Here is an 18,987-nt window from a genome sequence, read left to right on the forward strand (position 1 = left end):
CACCAGCACACTGGGTTAAGCCGTCTAATTAGATGGCTCCAACTTCTGACTTTATTTTTTACACACACGCAAGGCACTCAGATGCATTACAGAACAGTAGGACTACAGGAATAAATTAATCTTAACATGAGCCCAGGCCTGAATGTCGCCCCAAGTCCCTGACTTAATACATAATCAATTAAGTTAGAGTGTTCAATTAGAGGTAAAGGAAGCATTTGAATGAGTTTGTATTCAGAAAGAAAATCCCAGAAAGAAAACTAAGGAATCTACAGGGGGAAAGAACGTGTGGTGAGAAGCAGATGCATTTGTCATAAATGGCTCCTTCTCTTAGAAGTAGCATGGAACACGCTCTGCCTCTATCCAAACCCTGCTCTTCCTCCGAGTTCCAACCTAGAAGGTACCACCCTCCAGCCGCCCCTCCCCGCTGCCCCAGGCTGGTCGAGGGTTCCCAAAGCAAGCTGTTTCCCTTCTTCCAGCACAGCAAGCCATCATGCTGTGTCTAATTTTCCATGTCTCTCTCCTGCTCTGGACTGTAATTCCTTGAGGCAGGGACAATGTCATTTGTATTATGGTAACAACACAGTCTTTTCTCAAAAAATGTCTGATCACGTGCATGACTGCAGAGTTAGCCAGGCCTGGGTTCAAATGCTACCTTTGGCATTTTCCTCAACTAGGAGAAGAGGTATCTGTAATTGCTAGGGTCCAGGTCAGCACAGTACACTGGAAGAGGCACAGCTTGTTGAGCCCCAGAGCCTGGGCTTTAGCACCAGTTCCACTTCCAATAAGCTGTGTGACCTCAAGCAAGTCATTTAACCTCCATGAGCCTCAGTTTTCTCATCTGCAAAATGGGAGCTAAAGACACTCACATCACAATATTGCTGGGAGGATTACAAAGCATCCAGTATCCATAAAGCCCACTTCCTTTCCCCTAGTGTATGTGTGCCAGCACTACCCAGGCTCAGATGATTAAGGATTTGGAGCGTGATGAGTTATGGTACCTTTGACAGTAAAGGGAAAGTAGGGAATAGAGATAGCTTTGACAGGGAAAATAAATCACCCACCTATTTTTCCTATATTTCTATATAAAAGATTAATAAATCACAAACTGGGATCTACTGGGAAACGTGAAGCCCCCTCTGGTGGATCTCCAAATTGGACTGCACATCCTTGGTTTTAGGAGGAAAAAAAAAATGGGTGGGAGTGGTCACCCATATAACCTTTCGGAGCACTCTCCTGGTGCAATCCACACTGCTACTGATCTCACTTCCACCCTACAATAAACTTCAGTCCAACCAGGGACGTTAAGTCTTGGGGTCAACGGAGGCAAGGTGCAGAAACCTGGAGGGCATCATGCAGACCCACCCCAGAGTACCCTATAGAAACACCACCGCCTAGCCAAGCAATATCCTAGAGTGTTCTTCATCACTCAGCACGCGAAATGGTTCATGTAATTAAAACAATAATAGGAATGAAAGTTAGGTTTATGTTAATGGAAAGATTATTATCCTTGCAATGGCTGTTAATAATTCTAAGCAGCATGTTCTGACATTTAATTAGCAAAAAAATCCAACTGTGCTCAAGAATACCACCTAATGCACTTACATAAAGGAACAAAAGCAATCCCAGGTTTTAAGGGTTTCTGTGTAAAGTAGGGGGTGGTGGATGCTCTCAAGGGGAAATTCACCTTCCTAAAGCGGCCAGTTCCTTGGGGGAATGGACCCCAAGGGGAGTTTCTGTGAAGTGCTGCAAGTGATTCTAGGGTTCATGTGATGCTGGGTGGTCCAAAGAAAAGTTACTCAGGAAATCTGACCAGAACAGTGACATGAGGATGGAAGTAAAGGGCTGACAGAAGACACATCCCCAAAGGTGAGTGCTTAAAACCCAGGGCGTGAAGGAAAGTGGTATCTCAGGGGTGAGGCTGGTTTCTGACCTTTGATAAACAAGGGAAAGCAGGGAAAGAGGCTGGTTTTGTCAGGAAATGATGCCTATTTCTTCTTTTTAAAAAATTTTTATTTATTTATTTATTTTTAACATCTTTATTGGAGTATAATTGCTTTACAATGCTGTGTTAGTTTCTGCTTTATAACAAAGGAAATCAGTTACACATATACATATGTTCCCATATCTCTTCCCTCTTGCATCTCCCTCCCTGCCACCCTCCCTATCCCAACCCTCTAGGTGGTCACAAAGCACCAAGCTGATCTCCCTGTGCTAGGTGGCTGCTTCCCACTAGCCATCTATTTTACATTTGGTAGTGTATATATGTCCTTGCCACTCTCTCACTTTGTCACAGCTTACCCTTCTCCCTCCCCATATCCTCAAGTCCATTCTTTAGTAGGTCTGTGTCTTTATTCCCATCTTACCCCTAGGTTCTTCATGAACTTTTTTTTTTTCCTTAGATTCCATATATATGTGTTAGCATACAGTATTTGTTCTTCTCTTTCTGACTTACTTCACTCTGTATGACAGACTCTAGGTCCATCCACCTCACTACAAATACCTCAATTTCGTTTCTTTTATGGCTGAGTAATATTCCATTGTATATATGAGCCACATCTTCTTTACCCATTCATCCGATGATGGACGCGTAGGTTGCTTCCATCTCCTGGCTATTGTAAATAGAGCTGCAGTGAACATTTTGGTACATGACTCTTTTTGAATTATGGTTTTCTCAGGGTATATGCCCAGTAGTGGGATTGCTGGGTCGTATGGTAGTTCTATTTGTAGTTTTTTAAGGAACCTCCATACTGTTCTTCATAGTGGCTATATCAATTTACATTCCTACCAGCAGTGCAAGAGTGTTCCCTTTTCTCTACACCCTCTCCAGCATTTACTGTTTCTAGATCTTTTGATGATGGCCATTCTGACCGGTGTGAGATGATATCTCATTGTAGTTTTGATTTAAATTTCTCTAATGATGAATGATGTTGAGCATTCTTTCATGTGTTTGTTGGCAAACTGTATATCTTCTTTGGAGAAATGTCTATTTAGGTCTTCTGCCCATTTTTGGATTGGGTTGTTTGTTTTTTTGATATCGAGCTGCATGAGCTGCTTATAAATTTTGGAGATTAATCCTTTGTCAGTTGCTTCATTTGCAAATATTTTCTCCCATTCTGAGGGTTGTCTTTTGGTCTTGTTTATGGTTTCCTTTGCTGTGCAAAAGCTTTTAAGTTTCATTAGGGCCCATGTGTTTATTTTTGTTTTTATTTCCATTTCTCTAGAAGGTGGGTCAAAAAGGATCTTGCTGTGATTTATGTCATAGAGTGTTCTGCCTATGTTTTCCTCTAAGAGTTTCATAGTTTATGGCCTTACGTATAGGTCTTTAATCCATTTTGAGCTTAATTTTGTGTACATAGAGAATTCGAAAGATGCTACCAGAAAACTACTAGAGCTAATCAATGAATTTGGTAAAGTAGCAGGATACAAAATTAATGCACAGAAATCTCTGGCATTCCTATACGCTAATGATGAAAAATCTGAAACTGAAATTAAGAAAACACTCCCATTTACCACTGCAACAAAAAGAATAAAATATCTAGGAATAAACCTACCTAAAGAGACAGAAGACCTGTATGCAGAAAATTATAAGACACTGATGAAAGAAATTAAAGATGATACAAATATCTGGAGATATACCATGTTCTTGGATTGGAAGAATCAACATTGTGAAAATGACTCTACTACCCAAAGCAATCTACAGATTCAATGCAATCCCTTTCAAACTACCACTGGCATTTTTCACAGAACTAGAACAAAAAATTTCACAATATGTATGGAAACACAAAAGACCCTGAATAGCGAAAGCTATCTTGAGAACGAAAAATGGAGCTGGAGGAATCAGGCTCCCTGACTTCAGACTATACTACAAAGCTACAGTAATCAAGACAGTATGGTACTGGCACAAAAACAGAATATATAGATCAATGGAACAGGATAGAAAGCCCAGAGATAAACCCACGCACATATGGTCACCTTATCTTTGATAAAGGAGGCAAGAATATACAGTGGAGAAAAGACAGCCTCTTCACTAAGTGGTGCTGGGAAAACTGGACAGGTACATGTAAAAGTATGATATTAGAACAGTCCCTAACACCATACACAAAAATAAGCTATTTCTTCTTAAAGGCATTGTTTTCAAGGAGGCATTGGGATGCTCCTGTAATGATCACAACAGAAAATACTATCTAGCATTTGCTGAGTGTTTACTGGGTGTCAGGCATTGTGGGAAGAGCTTTCTATGTGCTACCTTATTTACATCCCTTCCAACTAGTCTAAAGGTCAGATATTATTATCTCAGTACCTGAAATTTGGGGGATGAGGACCAAGTCCTTCCCCCTACCTCATATTTCAGTCCCCCAGCCCTAGATATTCTACTCTGAAATGATGCCAGTGTTTCTTTCTTCTTCACCTTTCCCACAGCCCCGGGTCTATTCCGACATGCTCTCCGCTCCTGGATTAGTTACTGTAGGGACATAGCCAAGCCCCTGCCTCAACCCAGCCAAATCTATGTTCGTCAAGAAGCACTTTTTCAAGGCAAGTAGGTACGAAGACTTTGGAGGTGGATACTCCTGGCTTTGAAGTCTCTCTGGGCCTTAATTTTCTCATCTGAAAAATAGGGATAATAGTAGCTTGTCCTGTTCCCTTCCTAGGGAGTTGCTCTATTTGTAATCTGGAAGCTTTCCTCATTACCTCATTATCCTGGAAATATTTATTACTCAAAATACATTTCTTATCCCTACCAACATTTTCCTATGGATTACAAATCACCGTGACTCGTTTTTTAAAATTAAAAAGGAAGAACCATCCTAGCCGCAGAATATCTGAAAAGTCATTTGTCTTTCATGTCATTTCTGAGTGGTCGTCTTGGCAACCAACCTGTATGTTCAGAACATAACTGTTGAGAAATGGAGGGTGAGGAGCTCAAATGGGGTGGGGACTCCGGACAGTACCACGGGGGGTCATGAACTGAGCATAAGCTTGGGAGTCTGGATGGCCAGATTCCCACTGGTAGGCTCATCTCTCTAATCCTCAAACTCCTCACTCCAAAAATAGAGAACATAAATACAGATCCCATGAGTTTTGCAAAAGCATTAAATGAGGCAAGAGAACTAAGGGGCCTGGTTCAGTGTTTGCTATAACATAAGCACTCAATATTAGCTTTTCAATTGGTTAACAGCACGCACTCCAGAGTCTGACTGCCTGGGTTTGAATCCTGGCTCCATCACTCACTGACTGGGTCACTTTGGGCAAGTAACTAAACCTCAATGTACCTTTGTTTTCTCGTCTGTAAAATGAGCATCCTCACAGAACATACTCTATAGGCTTCTGAGAATTCTGATGCTGTATATAGGTACTGGCTATTTTTTTTTTTTTTTTTTTTTTTTGTGGTATGCGGGCCTCTCACTGCTGTGGCCTCTCCCATTGCGGAGCACAGGCTCCGGACGCGCAGGCTCAGTGGCCACGGCTCACGGGCCCAGCCGCTCTGCGGCATGTGGGATCCTCCCGGACCAGGGCACAAACCCGTGTCCCCTGCATCGGCAGGTGGACTCTCAACCACTGCACCACCAGGGAAGCCCCTGGCTATTATTTTTAATTATTAATATTGTTACCAATTATATTTAGAGCGACCGAAAAGATGAGATTCTTACCTACTAGATAAAGTCAGCTGCATTTGTATTTGCCCTTGCCAGCAAAAATATGCTCCAGTTTAGCTCAGTTGGAATCATTTAAATCAGCATTTACAGAACACTTAATATGGGTCAGGTACCAAGGAAGGGTTGGGGACCAGCATCCACAACGAATAAAACATGGCTGGTGCTTGAGGAGTCTATGGTCTAGTGTATATTCATTATCCTTTACTGAATAACAAGTTACCTCAAGACACAGCAGCTTAAAACGGCAATACTTATTACCTCACACAGTTTCTGTGTTAGGAATTTGGGAGCGTATCTGGTGGGTGGCTCTGGCTCAGGATTCCTCATGAGGTTGTAGTAAGGACGTTGGTTGAGCCTACAGACATCTAAATGCTTGGGATCTGCTTCAAGAAGGCTCACTCCTACACGCCTGGGAGGTGATGCCGGCTGTTAGCAGGAAGCTTCAGTTCTCTGTCACATGGACCACCCCCATAGGGCTGTCTGGACGCCTTTACAACATGGCAGCTGGCTTCTCTCAGCGTGAGTGATCCAAGAGAGAACAAGAAAGAAGCTAGGATGTCTTTTATGACTCGGCCCCAGAAGTTACATGGTGTCATTTCTGCCACATCTTACTGATTATACAGGTCAGCCCTGGGCAACGTGGGAAGGGACTAGACAAGAGGGTGAGTACCAGGAGATGGGATTATCAAGGGCTATCTTGGAAACTGGCTACCACATCTGTGATACTGCAATGGTAAGAACTGGACTATGATACCTCCAGGTATACGTATAGCAGTGATCTAGAAGAAGGACAGTCAAGGTGGGGTGGTTGGAAGGGAAGGAGAATAATCAGAAATGTCTGGAAAAGATGAGCCTTACATTTGATCATGACAAATCAGGTGAAAATTGAGTTTTTCAAATACTGGGAGAAAAGCAGGATGGGAGAGGTATTATAGTATCAGTGAAGGCACAAAGATATAAATAGACAATCGTGTGTGTATGTGTGTGTAAAATAACTACAGTCTGATATGTCCAGATAAAGCTTGAAGCTGGAAGTGATGGGAAAGGCTGTGGGAAACGAGGAAAGGGTGAGACGTTAGATAATACCATATGAAGTACAGTATATGGAGAATATGTATAAAGAACTCTGGCCAATATTCTAAGGTCAGTGGGAAGCAACAAAAAGGTTTTCATTAGCAAAGACACATAATCTCAACTGTATTTTTGGAATGTACTCTAGCAACCCATGGAAGAGAAAGATTAACAGAAGGCAGTTTGATGGGCATCAAAACCTTGGAGGACGCCTACAGAAAATGCAGATTCCCAGGGTCATACCTAGAGGTGATGATTCATCAGGTCTGGGGTAGGGCCCAGAAATCTGTATTGTTAACCAGATCTCCATGGAATTCCTTTTTTTTTTTAAAACTTTTTATTTTATATAGGAGTATAGTTGATTAACAATGTTGTGATAGTTTCAGGAGTACAGCAAAAGTGGTTCAGTTACACATTTTCCCATTTAAGTTGTTACATAACATTGAGCAGATTTCCCTTTACTATATAGTAGGTCCTTGTTGGTTATCCATTTTAAATATAGCAGTGGACTACACCCTAAGAAACAGTAATTTAGGAGATACAGTAGGTACTGTATTTCTCAAGGCCTGTTGGCTGAATCATTTATATTGGATCACCAACCAACTTATTGTTCAGAAACAAGATATATAATAGCCCTAAACTTAAGAGTCCCACCTGAACTTGACATAGTTGGATGTACAGGGAGAGAGGATCTCTCTCAAAGACTAACAAAAGAAAGTGTTGGTGGAAGATCGTCGTTCCTTAGATGACCCTATGCTTCATGGCATGAAGGTTTCCTGGCTGTTCTACTTTCTAAACTCAGAAATCCCATTTCGGCAAAAGCAGCTCTAGGTCAGCTCCTGTGAAATTCTGAGTAACCTGTACCAACAGGAGAGCTAAGTTACACATTTCACATCTTCCCACAATGGAGTCTTGGAGGAAAACCTTGTAAGAGCCCTAAGTCGGTCTTTACTGGTAACAGCAATCCTACTAGGCATCAAGGAACATTTATTCAGAAAATAAAACCCCAGCCCAAAGTGAGTTATCTGGCTTTCACCTGAAATGCTCATTATTCAGAAATCTACTGAGCAGCCATCTTCCACAAGCATAATTAAATCGAGAATGAGGACAAAGGCACAGTGAATCAAGAGGAATGTGATCACGAATCTATAAACATGTTCCCCCTCATAGCAGTGGCAAAAAAACCCCTTCCTCTCTCATGCCTGTCAAGAAGCATCCTCTATTTAGCTCTGTGAAGCTTGGGGGGATTGGTCCCTGGAGTATTTATGGATCGTCTGAAATTCTCTGAGTACTTTACGTTATGAAATGGAGCATTTCAAAGCATTGGGAGTTCTGATTTGTGAACTGGACTGTTACAGTGGTTTAATTTCCTGAAATATTGCTGCCTTCTTAACTAATAGATTTTCAATGCACTGAGGAGAAAACTGCATTAGCTCCTGTGTAGCCTGGACTTAATATTTCTAGAAGCTGCAATTCTTCTTATTACAGTGCGCGGTATGTGTTTATGTATGTCTACTTAGCACAGTGTCTGACACACAGAGGCACTCAATGAATAGTTTTGAAAAACCAAAACAATACATGTAAACAAGCAATGCTTACTGAGAACCATTCCTTGTGAGGGGAATACACTGGTGGAACTGCTTCATTCATCCATTCAAACACCAGATGAATGCTTGGAGGGGAATACAGTACAGTTTGGGGAGAGAGAAAAACAATTTCAGAAAGCATTATTACAGCATTCCCATTAGTGGTTTACCTTGATGGGGGCTGGAGGAGGTAGGGTAATGGAATGCGAAGATATCCAGGTATCTTTGGTGATATTGTTCTAGTTCTAAGTCAGATGGTATGGTGTTTTATTGGTTTATATCATAACCTCTTTATCTTCAATCTTCAACTGTGTGTATGTGCCTGCATGTACAGAACGAAATCATGAGGAACCAAGGGGCAAGAATGTGACGTAGAATGAACCCAGGAATAAAGCGGACCCAGCTAAAAGTCACAAATACACACACACACACACACACACACACACACACACACACACTCTCAGCTCCTGCTAAGAATGGAGACAATCATTTTTCTAGTAAATGCAAAGAAAAAAAAACATTCTTCTCCTCTTACCATAAACTATTTTTTAGCATTCCTTCTTTTTTTTCTTTTTTTATATTTAATTTTTGAGCTTTAATGGACATTAAACATGACATAAACTAAGGATTTAGGTATAAAATACCTATTTTTGGAGGTGCATTTTAAGATTCTGAAAGAAAGTTCAAGATACCATTTATGTTTCCTTTCATTGTTGTTCTGCTTATCTATTTTTACATTACCACCATCTCATATTCTTTTAGTTTTGAATTTTATTATTTTTTTTATACAGCAGGTTCTTAATAGTCATCCATTTTATACACATCAGTGTATACATGTCAATCCCAATCGCCCAATTCATCACACCACCATCCCCACCCCCCGCCGCTTTCCCCCCTTGGTGTCCATACGTTTGTTCTCTACATCTGTGTCTCTATTTCTGCCCTGCAAACCAGTTCATCTGTACCATTTTTTTAGGTTCCATATATATGTGTTAATATATGATACTTGTTTTTCTCTTTCTGACTTACTTCACTCTGTATGAAAGTCTCAAGATCCATCCACATCTCTACAAATGACCCAATTTCGTTCCTTTTTATGGCTGAGTAATATTCCATTGTATATATGTACCACCACTTCTTTATCCATTCATCTGTCGATGGGCATTTAGGTTGTTTCCATGACCTGGCTATTGTAAATACTGCTGCAGTGAATATTGCGGGGCATGTATCTTTTTGAATTATGGTTTTCTCTGGGTATATGCCCAGTAGTGGGATTGCTGGGTCGTATGGTAGTTCTATTTTTAGTTTTTTAAGGAACCTCCATACTGTTCTCCATAGTGGCTGTATCAATTTACATTCCCACCAACAGTGCAAGAGGGTTCCCATTTCTCCACACCCTCTCCAACATTTGTTGTTTGTAGATTTTCTGATGATGTCCATTCTAACTGGTGTGAGGTGATACCTCATTGTAGTTTTGATTTGCATTTCTCTAATAATTAGTGATACGGAGCAGCTTTTCACGTGCTTCTTGGCCATCTGTATGTCTTCTTTGGAGAAATGTCTATTTAGGTCTTCCCATTTTTGGATTGGGTTCTTTGTTTTCTTAACATTGAGCTGCATGAGCTGTTTATATATTTTTGAAATTAATCCTTTGTCCATTGATTCGTTTGCAAATATTTTCTCCCATTGTGAGGGCTGTCTTTTCATTTTGTTTATGGTCTCCTTTGCTGTGCAAAAGCTTTTAAGTTTCATTAGGTTCCATTTTTTAATTTTTGTTTTTATTTCCATTATCTACGAGGTGGATCAAAAAATATCTTGCTGTGATTTATGTCAAAGAGTGTTGTTCCTATGTTTTCCTCTAAGAGTTTTATAGTGTCCGGTCTTACATGTAGGTCTCTAATACATTTTGAGCTTATTTTTGTGTATGGTGTTAGGGAGTGTTCTAATTTCATTCTTTTACATGTAGCTGTCCAGTTTTCCCAGCACCACTTCTTGAAGAGACTGTCTTTTCTCCATTGTATATCCTTGCCTCCTTTGTCATAGATTAGTTGACCATAGGTGCATGGGTTTATCTCTGGGCTTTCTATCTTGTTCCATTGATCTATGTTTCTGTTTTTGTGCCAGTACCATACTGTCTTGATTACTGTAGCTTTGTAGTATAGTCCAAAGTCAGGGAGTCTGATTCCTCCAGCTCCGTTTTTTTCCCTCAAGACTGCTTTGGCTATTCGGGGTCTTTTGTGTCTCCATACAAATTTTAAGATTTTTTGTTCTAGTTCCGTAAAAAATGCCATTGGTAATTTGACAGGGGTTGCACTGAATCTGTAGATTGCTTTGGGTAGTATAGTCATTTTCACAATATTGATTCTTCCAATCCAAGAACATGGTATATCTTTCCATCTGTTGGTATCATCTTTAATTTCTTGCATCAGTGTCTTATAGTTTTCTGCATACAGGTCTTTTGTCTCCCTAAGTAGGTTTATTCCTAGGTATTTCATTATTTTTTGTTGTAATGGTAAGTGGGAGTGTTTCCTTAATTTCTCTTTCAGATTTTTCAGCATTAGTGTATAGGAATGCAAGAGATTTCTGTGCATTACTTTTGTATCCTGCAACTTTACGAAATTCATTGATTAGCTCTAGTAGTTCTCTGGTGGCATCTTTAGGATTCTCTATGTATAGTATCATGTCACCTGCAAACAGTGACAGTTTTACTTCTTCTTTTCCAATCTGTATTCCTTTTATTGCTTTTTCTTCTCTGACTGCTGTGGCTATGACTTCCAAATCTATGTTGAATAACAGTGGTGAGAGTGGACATCCTTGTCTTGCTCCTGATCTTAGAGGAAATGCTTTCAGTTCTTCACCATTGAGAATGATGTTTGCTGTGGGTTTGTAGTATATGGCCTTTATTATTTTGAGGTAGGTTCCCTCTATGCCCACTTTCTGGAGAGTTTTTATCATAAATGGGTGTTGAAATTTGTCAAAAGCTTTTTCTGCATCTACTGAGATGATCATATGATTTTTATTCTTCAATTTGTTAATATGGTGTATCACATTGATTGACTTGCATATATTGAAGAATCCTTGCATCCCTGGGATAAAGCCCACTTGATCATGTTGTATGATCCTTTTAATGTGCTGTTGGATTCTGTTTGCTAGTATTTTGTTGAGGATTTTTGCATCATATTCACCAGTGGTATTGGTCTGTAATTTTCTTTTTGTATAGTATCTTTGTCTGGTTTTGGTATCAGTGTGATGGTGGCCTCATAGAATGAGTTTGGGAGTGTTCCTTCCTCTGCAATTTTTTGGAAGAGTTTGAGACGGATGGGTGTTAGCTCTTCTCTAAATGTTTGATAGAATTCACCTGTGAAGCCATCTGGTCCTGGACTTTCATTTGTTGGAAAATTTTAATCACAGTTTCAATTTCATTACTTGTGATTGGTCTGTTCATATTTTCCATTTCTTCCTGCTTTAGTCTTGGAAGGTTATACCTTTCTAAGAATTTGTCCATTTCTTCCAAGTTGTCCATTTTATTGGCATAGAGTTGCTTGTAGTAGTCTCTCAGGATGCTTTGTATTTCTGTGGTGTCTGTTGTAACTTCTCCTTTTTCATTTCTAATTTTATTGATTTGAGTCCTCTCCCCCTTTTTCTTGATGAGTCAGGCTAATGGTCTATCAATTTGTTTATCTTCTCAAAGAACCAGCTTTTAGTTTTATTGATCTTTACTATTGTTTTCTTTGTTTCTATTTCGTTTATTTCTGGTCTGATCTTTATGATTTCTTTCCTTCTGCTAACTTTGGGTTTCGTTTGTTCTTCTTTCTCTAGTTCCTTTAGGTGTAACGTTAGATTGTTTACTTGAGATTTTTGTTTCTTGAGGTAGGCTTGTAGAGCTATAAACTTCCCTCTTAGAACTGCTTTTACTGCATCCCATAGGTTTTGGATCATCGTGTTTTCATTGTCATTTGTTTCTAGGTATTTTTTGATTTCCTCTTTGATTTCTTCAGTGATCTCTTGGTTATTTAGTAACGTATTGTTTAGTTTCCATGTGTTTGTGTTTTTTACGTTATTTTCCCTGTAACTGATTTCTAATCTCATAGAGTTGTGGTCAGAAAAGATGCTTGATATGATTTCAATTTTCTTAAATTTACTGAGGCTTGATTTGTGACCCAAGGTGTGATCTATCCTGGAGAATGTTCCACACGCACTTGAGAAGAAAGTGTAATCTGCTGTTTTTAGATGGAATGTCCTATAAATACCACGTAAATCTATCTGGTCTATTGTGTCATTTAAAGCTTCTGTTTCCTTATTAATTTTCTGTTTGGATGATCTGTCCATTGGTGTAAGTGAGGTGTTAAAGTTCCCCACTATTCCTGTGTTACTGTCGATTTCCTCTTTTATAGCTGTTAGCAGTTTCCTTATGTATTGAGGTGCTCCTATGTTGGCTGCATATACATTTATAATTGTTATATCTTCTTGGATTGATCCCTTGATCATTATGTGGTGCCCCTCCTTGCCTCTTGTAACATTCTTTATTTTAAAGTCTGTTTTATCTGCTATGAGTATTGCTACTCCAGCTTTCTTTTGATTTCCATTTGCATGGAATACCTTTTTTCCATCCCCTCACTTTCAGTCTGTATGTATCCCTGGGTCTGAAGTGGGTCTCTTGTAGACAGCATATATAAGGGTCTTGTTTTTGCATCCATTCAGCGAGCCTGTGTCTTTTGGTTGGATCATTTAATCCATTCACATTTAAGGTAATTATCGATATGTATGTTCCTATTACCATGTTAATTGTATTGGGTTTGTTTTTGTAGGTCCTCTTCTTCTCTTGTGTTTCCCACTTAGGGAACTTGCTTTAGCACTTGTTGTAAAGCTGGTTTGGTGGTGCTGAATTCTTTTAGCTTTTGCTTGTCTGTAAAGCTTTTGATTTCTCCATTGAATCTGAATGAGATCCTTGCCGGGTAGAGTAATCTTGGTTGTAGGTTCTTCCCTTTCATCACTTTAAGTATATCATGCTACTCCCTTCTTGCTTATAGAGTTTCTGCTGAGAAATCAGCTGTCAACCTTATGAGAGTTGTCATTTTTCCCTTGCTGCTTTCAATAATTTTTCTTTGTCTTTAATTTTTGGCAATTTGATTACTATGTGTCTTGGCGTGTTTCTCCCTGGGTTTATGCTGTATGGGACTCTCTGAGCTTCCTGGACTTGGGTGGCTATTTCCTTTCCCATGTTAGGGAAGTTTTCAACTATAATCTCTTCAAATATTTTCTCGGGTTCTTTCTCTCTCTCTTCTCCTTCTGGGACCCTTATAATGCAAATGTTGTTGCATTTAGTGTTGTTCCAGAGGTCTCTTAGGCTGTCTTCATTTCTTTTTGTTCTTTTTTCTTTATTCTGTTCCACGGCAGTGAATTCCACCATTCTGTCTTCCAGGTCACTTATCCATTTTTCTGCTTCAGTTATTCTGCTATTGATTCCTTCTAGTGTATTTTGTATTTTAGTTATTGTATTGTTCATCTGTTTGTTTTTTCTTTAATGTTTCTAGATCTTTGTTAAACATTTCTTGCATGTTCTCGATCTTTGCCTCCATTGTTTTTCCGAGGTCCTGGATCATCTTCACTATCATTATTCTGAATTCTTTTTCTGGAAGGTTGCCTATCTCTCTTCATTTAGTTGTTTTTCTGGGGTTTTCTCTTGTTCCTTCATCTGGTACATAGCCCTCTGCCTTTTCATCTTGTCTATCTTTTTGTGAATGTGGGTTTTGTTCCACAGACTGCAGGATTGTAGTTCTTCTTGTTTCTGCTGTCTGCCCTCTCAGCATTCATTCTTTAAAAATGCAAAATTTTTGCTTCTTGCAACAAAAGCAAAAGTTGCTTCTTGGGGAGCAAAAAAAAAAAAATCTTGGATATTACTGTGATTTGTTATTAAAATCTAACGGGGGGAGTACAATTTTAAAATATCTAAAAAGGCTCCTGGTGGTGGGTAATAATAAATTTTTCAAAAGGTTGAAAAACTTCACTCTGTAGGATTATATGACACCAAATGAGCCACAAAGCACACAAGAAGTGTGCAAAAATAGATAAATAACCCCAAACCTGAGTCCAGACATTTGCATCTGCTGAGTCTAGCAGTTCTTCCTGCCTTCCTGAATTTAATCAGAAGGCAGTTTAATCATAAAACATGACAGTGATCTGTTCTCAAGTTCACCTGGAGATTTGAGGACACTTTACCCATTCTCACCCTCTCACCCCCCATTCCTCCTCCTCCACTCTCACCACCTCCTTCACAGGGAACCATCTAAAGGACAGCCTCAGAGGCTGCAATTAACGTGGCTCCATGCTGCTCTTCATTAATGAGGCGCTTTTCGCTTTCAGAGGGCTCTGTGATCCTTTGGAGGTGAAGCCTTTGCTGGTGACACTCTCTGTTCCCAGCTCCAAGGATCCACCCTACAGGTCAACTTTACTGGAAATGCAAGGGGAGGGCCAAGGACAAGCAGGGAAGGAGGATTAAGGAGGATGAACCACAGGTGCCACTTAATTAATTTCTGGTTGGTTTAAAAGTTATTTTAATGAAACATGGAAGGCAAAAGTCTCCTGGTGTAGTAAAAAGATCCAAAAGTGAACCCTGTCAATGACAATCAGAATTTCTCTCAGCTCACAGCCAAAAATGAGCCTCTTCACTGGTCACCCCTGAAAAGATGATGCCTTTACTCAATTCTTGTGATGCATCTAGGAAATATTAACTAAAGGTTTTATTATAATTTCAAATATTTTAGCCTTGACCTTGAAAGCCTTGTTTCAAGATGACTTAAGACTGTAGTTATATTGGCATTCACCCCCCCATAACAGGCCCTTACTATTTATATGAAGGGTTGTCAAGGAAACCAGGTGCTGAGGATATAGCTGCCTAACTTGTCTAGATTTAGAATTGATCATATGTGAGAATGCAGAAGGGAAAAGAATGTCACCCTTAGAAAGTACTATAGACAATGGTGAGTGCTACAAGATAATTCCATTTAAGCCTTTACTTCCACTTGGGGATTTGGCTACCGATCAAAGGAATTCCTAATGCTTTAAATCCCCCTTCAAAAAAAAAAACCACCTAATTCTGAAAAAGACTCATTTATCTAAACATTCCTTTTGTGTGCAAACTCTGTACTAGATGTTAAGGAAAAAAATAATAAATGTGGAACGCTCCTATTTCCTAGAAGATCACAGCTAAAAGGAAAAGAATATTATTATATTTATATAATGACAATAATACCACATTTGTTGATTACTCACTTTGTAGTAGACACTATCAGCAATTTACAAATATTATGTTTTAAGTCACACAATATCTCTAATAAAGTAGACATCAAGGAAGTCACACAATCTTAAAGAATTACAGGAGCTGGAACTGAAAATCTGATTTGCCTCGTTCCAAAAATCTTAATCATTTTGGAAACTGACTCAAATAAGATATTCAAAAAAAATAAGAGGGCTTCCCTGGTTGTGCAGTGGTTGAGAGTCCGCCTGCCAATGCAGGGGACACGGGTTCATGCCCCGGTCCGGGAAGATCCCACATGCTGCGAAGCAGCTGGGCCCGTGAGCCATGGCCGCTGAGCCTGTGCGTCCGGAGCCTGTGCCGCGCAACGGGAGAGGCCACAACAGTGAGAGGCCCGCGTACCACAAAAATTAAAAAAAAAAAAAAAAAAAAAAAAAATTAAAAAAAAAAAAATAATAAGATATTCAAATGATCATTAGGCAGTGAAAGCTATAGATAAAGTCTTACTAGGAAGCTTGGGATGGAGCCCTAATTGCACCTGGAAATGGAAGTAAAATCAGCAAAGGTGAAGGTGACTCCTATATCGAGCTCATATTTGCAGCACAAATGAACACTGCAACAGAGTGACAGTCAATGCAACTCATATGAGGAGTCACCAACCTTCTCAGCACAAATGTTTCTCCAACATCTGCAGGATGGCAAGTGGCCAGTATACTAAGAAAACTGTTAACGCCACCCAAATTAAAAAAAGCAGAAAGAGAAGCCTGAAAAATGTCTAGAACCAGAAAGACCGTTAAAATGAATTCGTTTTTTTAAATTGAAGTATAGTTGATTTACAATGTTGTGTTAGTTTCAGGTGTACAGCACAGTGATTCAGTTACACATACATATATATTCTTTTTCAGTTCTTTTCCCTTATGGTTATTACTAAATGTTGAATAGAGTTCCCTGTGCTATACAGTAGGTCCTTGTTGTTTATCTATTTTATATATAGTAGTGTGTATCTGTTAATCCTTAGCACCTCAAGAGGGTGCCAGGGAAAAATCTCGGCCTCTGATGCTTGGCCTTTTTTACATGAGCAATGCTATCTATCAAGGGCCCAGAGCAAAGGTCAACTGGAGTCTGGGTGTCCTTCTCCACAATGCTGATGAAGACCGAATGGAGCAGTGGTTCAGATTAGAATCACCTGGGCCCACTCCCAGGCCTGCCCAGAAAAACGAATTTGAGATATCTAGTGGTGGGGCATGGCATCACTGCTTGTTTTGGATTGATAAAGATCGCACAGGAGTGATGCTAATATACAATTAAGGGGAGAGGCTGGCACTGTTTTTCGGGTATTGTTTTGCATTACAAAAGCTACCAAGTGATTCCTTTGTGCAATCAAGCCTGAGGTACCCAACAACTGGGGAAATGAACCAACCAATCAATGCTAACTTCTGGCTGGGACCATCAACACCCAGATTAACGGCCCAGCTCTGTAATTTGCACAGATACCATCAAGTCCCTATCCATAGATGTTTTTTGTTTTTAATTCCCTGGTGTGGGAATACTTAAGCATTCTTGATCTGGAAACAACCTGGAATAATGAAATGAGCACTGGACTCAGAGTTGGAAAATCCAAGTTGGAGTCTGGTCCATCCCCTGCTCTCTCAGATTCGGCATCTGAACAATGGAGACAAAGCCACTTATATTTGTTCCGGGAGGCTGAAAATGGGATGATGTATGTGGAAGCAGCTAGCCGAGTGCCTGACAGAATCTGCACTCGCGAGATGCTAGTTAATTCTGAATCTAGAATAAGGAATATTTCATTGCTAGACAAGCAGAAAAAAGGTCTGATCATAGTAAGGGAGCTCGGAACGCTAGTGCCTTACCACAGCCGCCGCCACCAGTGATCTCCCCTCGCTTCTTCATAATGGCTGGTTTTGGAGCGTACGGTTTATGTATTATGTATATATAATGTAAAGGCAACAAGCACACTCTGGGACACAATGTACGTTAAGTAATAACACCATATTAATAACAATAGGGGATGAGAAAGGGGAGTTTCAGCAGTGCTATTATGCCTGTGAATAAGATGTTGATCATCGCTTGCTATTTTCTCTTCAAACGTATTATTTAGCCAGTAGTGAGCAGATTTAAAACCCACTGGGGTTCTTGAATTCAGCCTGGCTGAGTGGTTAAATCCAATGAAAATATCCTAGTTAGATAAGTTTTTAGCCAAGAGAGTTGAGTATATAAAAGGATATTTAACAGGTCAGTTTCTAAAGATGTCCATCTTTCAAAAATGCTAATAGGAATGAGGACAGTAATAATAATCATGGATGCAGGGCATTTGCTAGTTTACAATGCAGTTTCACATCTTTTATTTCATTTCCTTCTTGAAAACATTCTGTGAATTAAGCAAGGAAGGAATTCATACCTCCATTTTACATACAGGAAACTAAAACTTCGAAACATCATTGTTCAAAATCGCTCAGCTAGTAAATGGTAGGGCTGAAACTCACCTCTTCTGACCTTCAGGAAAATCACTTTTCTGAAGCCCAGGGCCTTCTAACGCCCCCATGGAATGCTGTGATTTGATCATGGAAGGCAGACAGAATTTATAGACTGTGAAGTCCTGTCTACTGTTCTTAAGCAAGAAAACTTACACTTTAACACCTATATGCACCTTTTGCCAAAATCGAGTTGGTGACATGGTGCAACATGCAAAATTTTAAATGTTTCCAAGTTTCCTACTCAAAGTTATCCTTGTTTAGAAATAATTCTGGCTTGCTTTCTGTGTTTCAGTTAGGGACCAAACAGGATCTGGCCCCTTGGTGTCCCAAGTGAGGTCAGAGAGTTATGAATGGATATCACCATGGGGCCCACAGGTCAGGTGTCCAGTAAGGAACGTCTGGATGTTGCTTATGTTTCATGTGACTGGGAATAAAAAGACATAAATCCATTTGGCTGGTCTCTGACTTAGTGACTTGAATTTTCCATCTCACTGCCTTCCAGAGCATCACAGGTCAGTCAGGGCTTGTCTAAACAGTGGAGTCACCCCTAATTTTTTCAGATTCTAATGCGGTGGTTCTCAACCAGGGGCGAATTTCCCCCCAAAGGGTATTTGGTAATACTTGGAGACGTTTTTGGTTGTCACACCATGAGGGGAAGGGTGCTACTGGCATCTAGTGGGTAGATGCCAGGGATGATGTTACATATCATCAGACAGGACGACCCCACAATGAAGAGCCACCTAGCCCAGAACATCAACAGTTGAGGCACCTTGTCTGGAAGCTTTAGCGAAGACTCAGAAAGTTGTGTGTGGATGAACAGCACGATCTTGATTTGATCCTGGTACAAGAGTATACGTTTTGTTTAGTTTTGACCACTGGAAAGTTTTACATTATCCAGAGTTAAGGAACTGCCTCTGAAGAAAGAG

General features: G+C 39.9%; 1 protein-coding gene across 4 annotated transcripts in view; it reads right to left on the reverse strand.

The window, feature by feature from the left end:
- LARGE1 (LARGE xylosyl- and glucuronyltransferase 1) overlaps positions 1-18,987 on the reverse strand; it is a gene marked incomplete at its 5' end in the record, with an annotated part of 449,451 nt that overhangs the window by 230,928 nt on the left and 199,536 nt on the right. The window lies entirely within an intron of this gene.

Source organism: Hyperoodon ampullatus, assembly GCF_949752795.1.
Source record: "Hyperoodon ampullatus genome assembly, chromosome: 11".
Classification (NCBI taxonomy): domain Eukaryota; kingdom Metazoa; phylum Chordata; class Mammalia; order Artiodactyla; family Ziphiidae; genus Hyperoodon; species Hyperoodon ampullatus.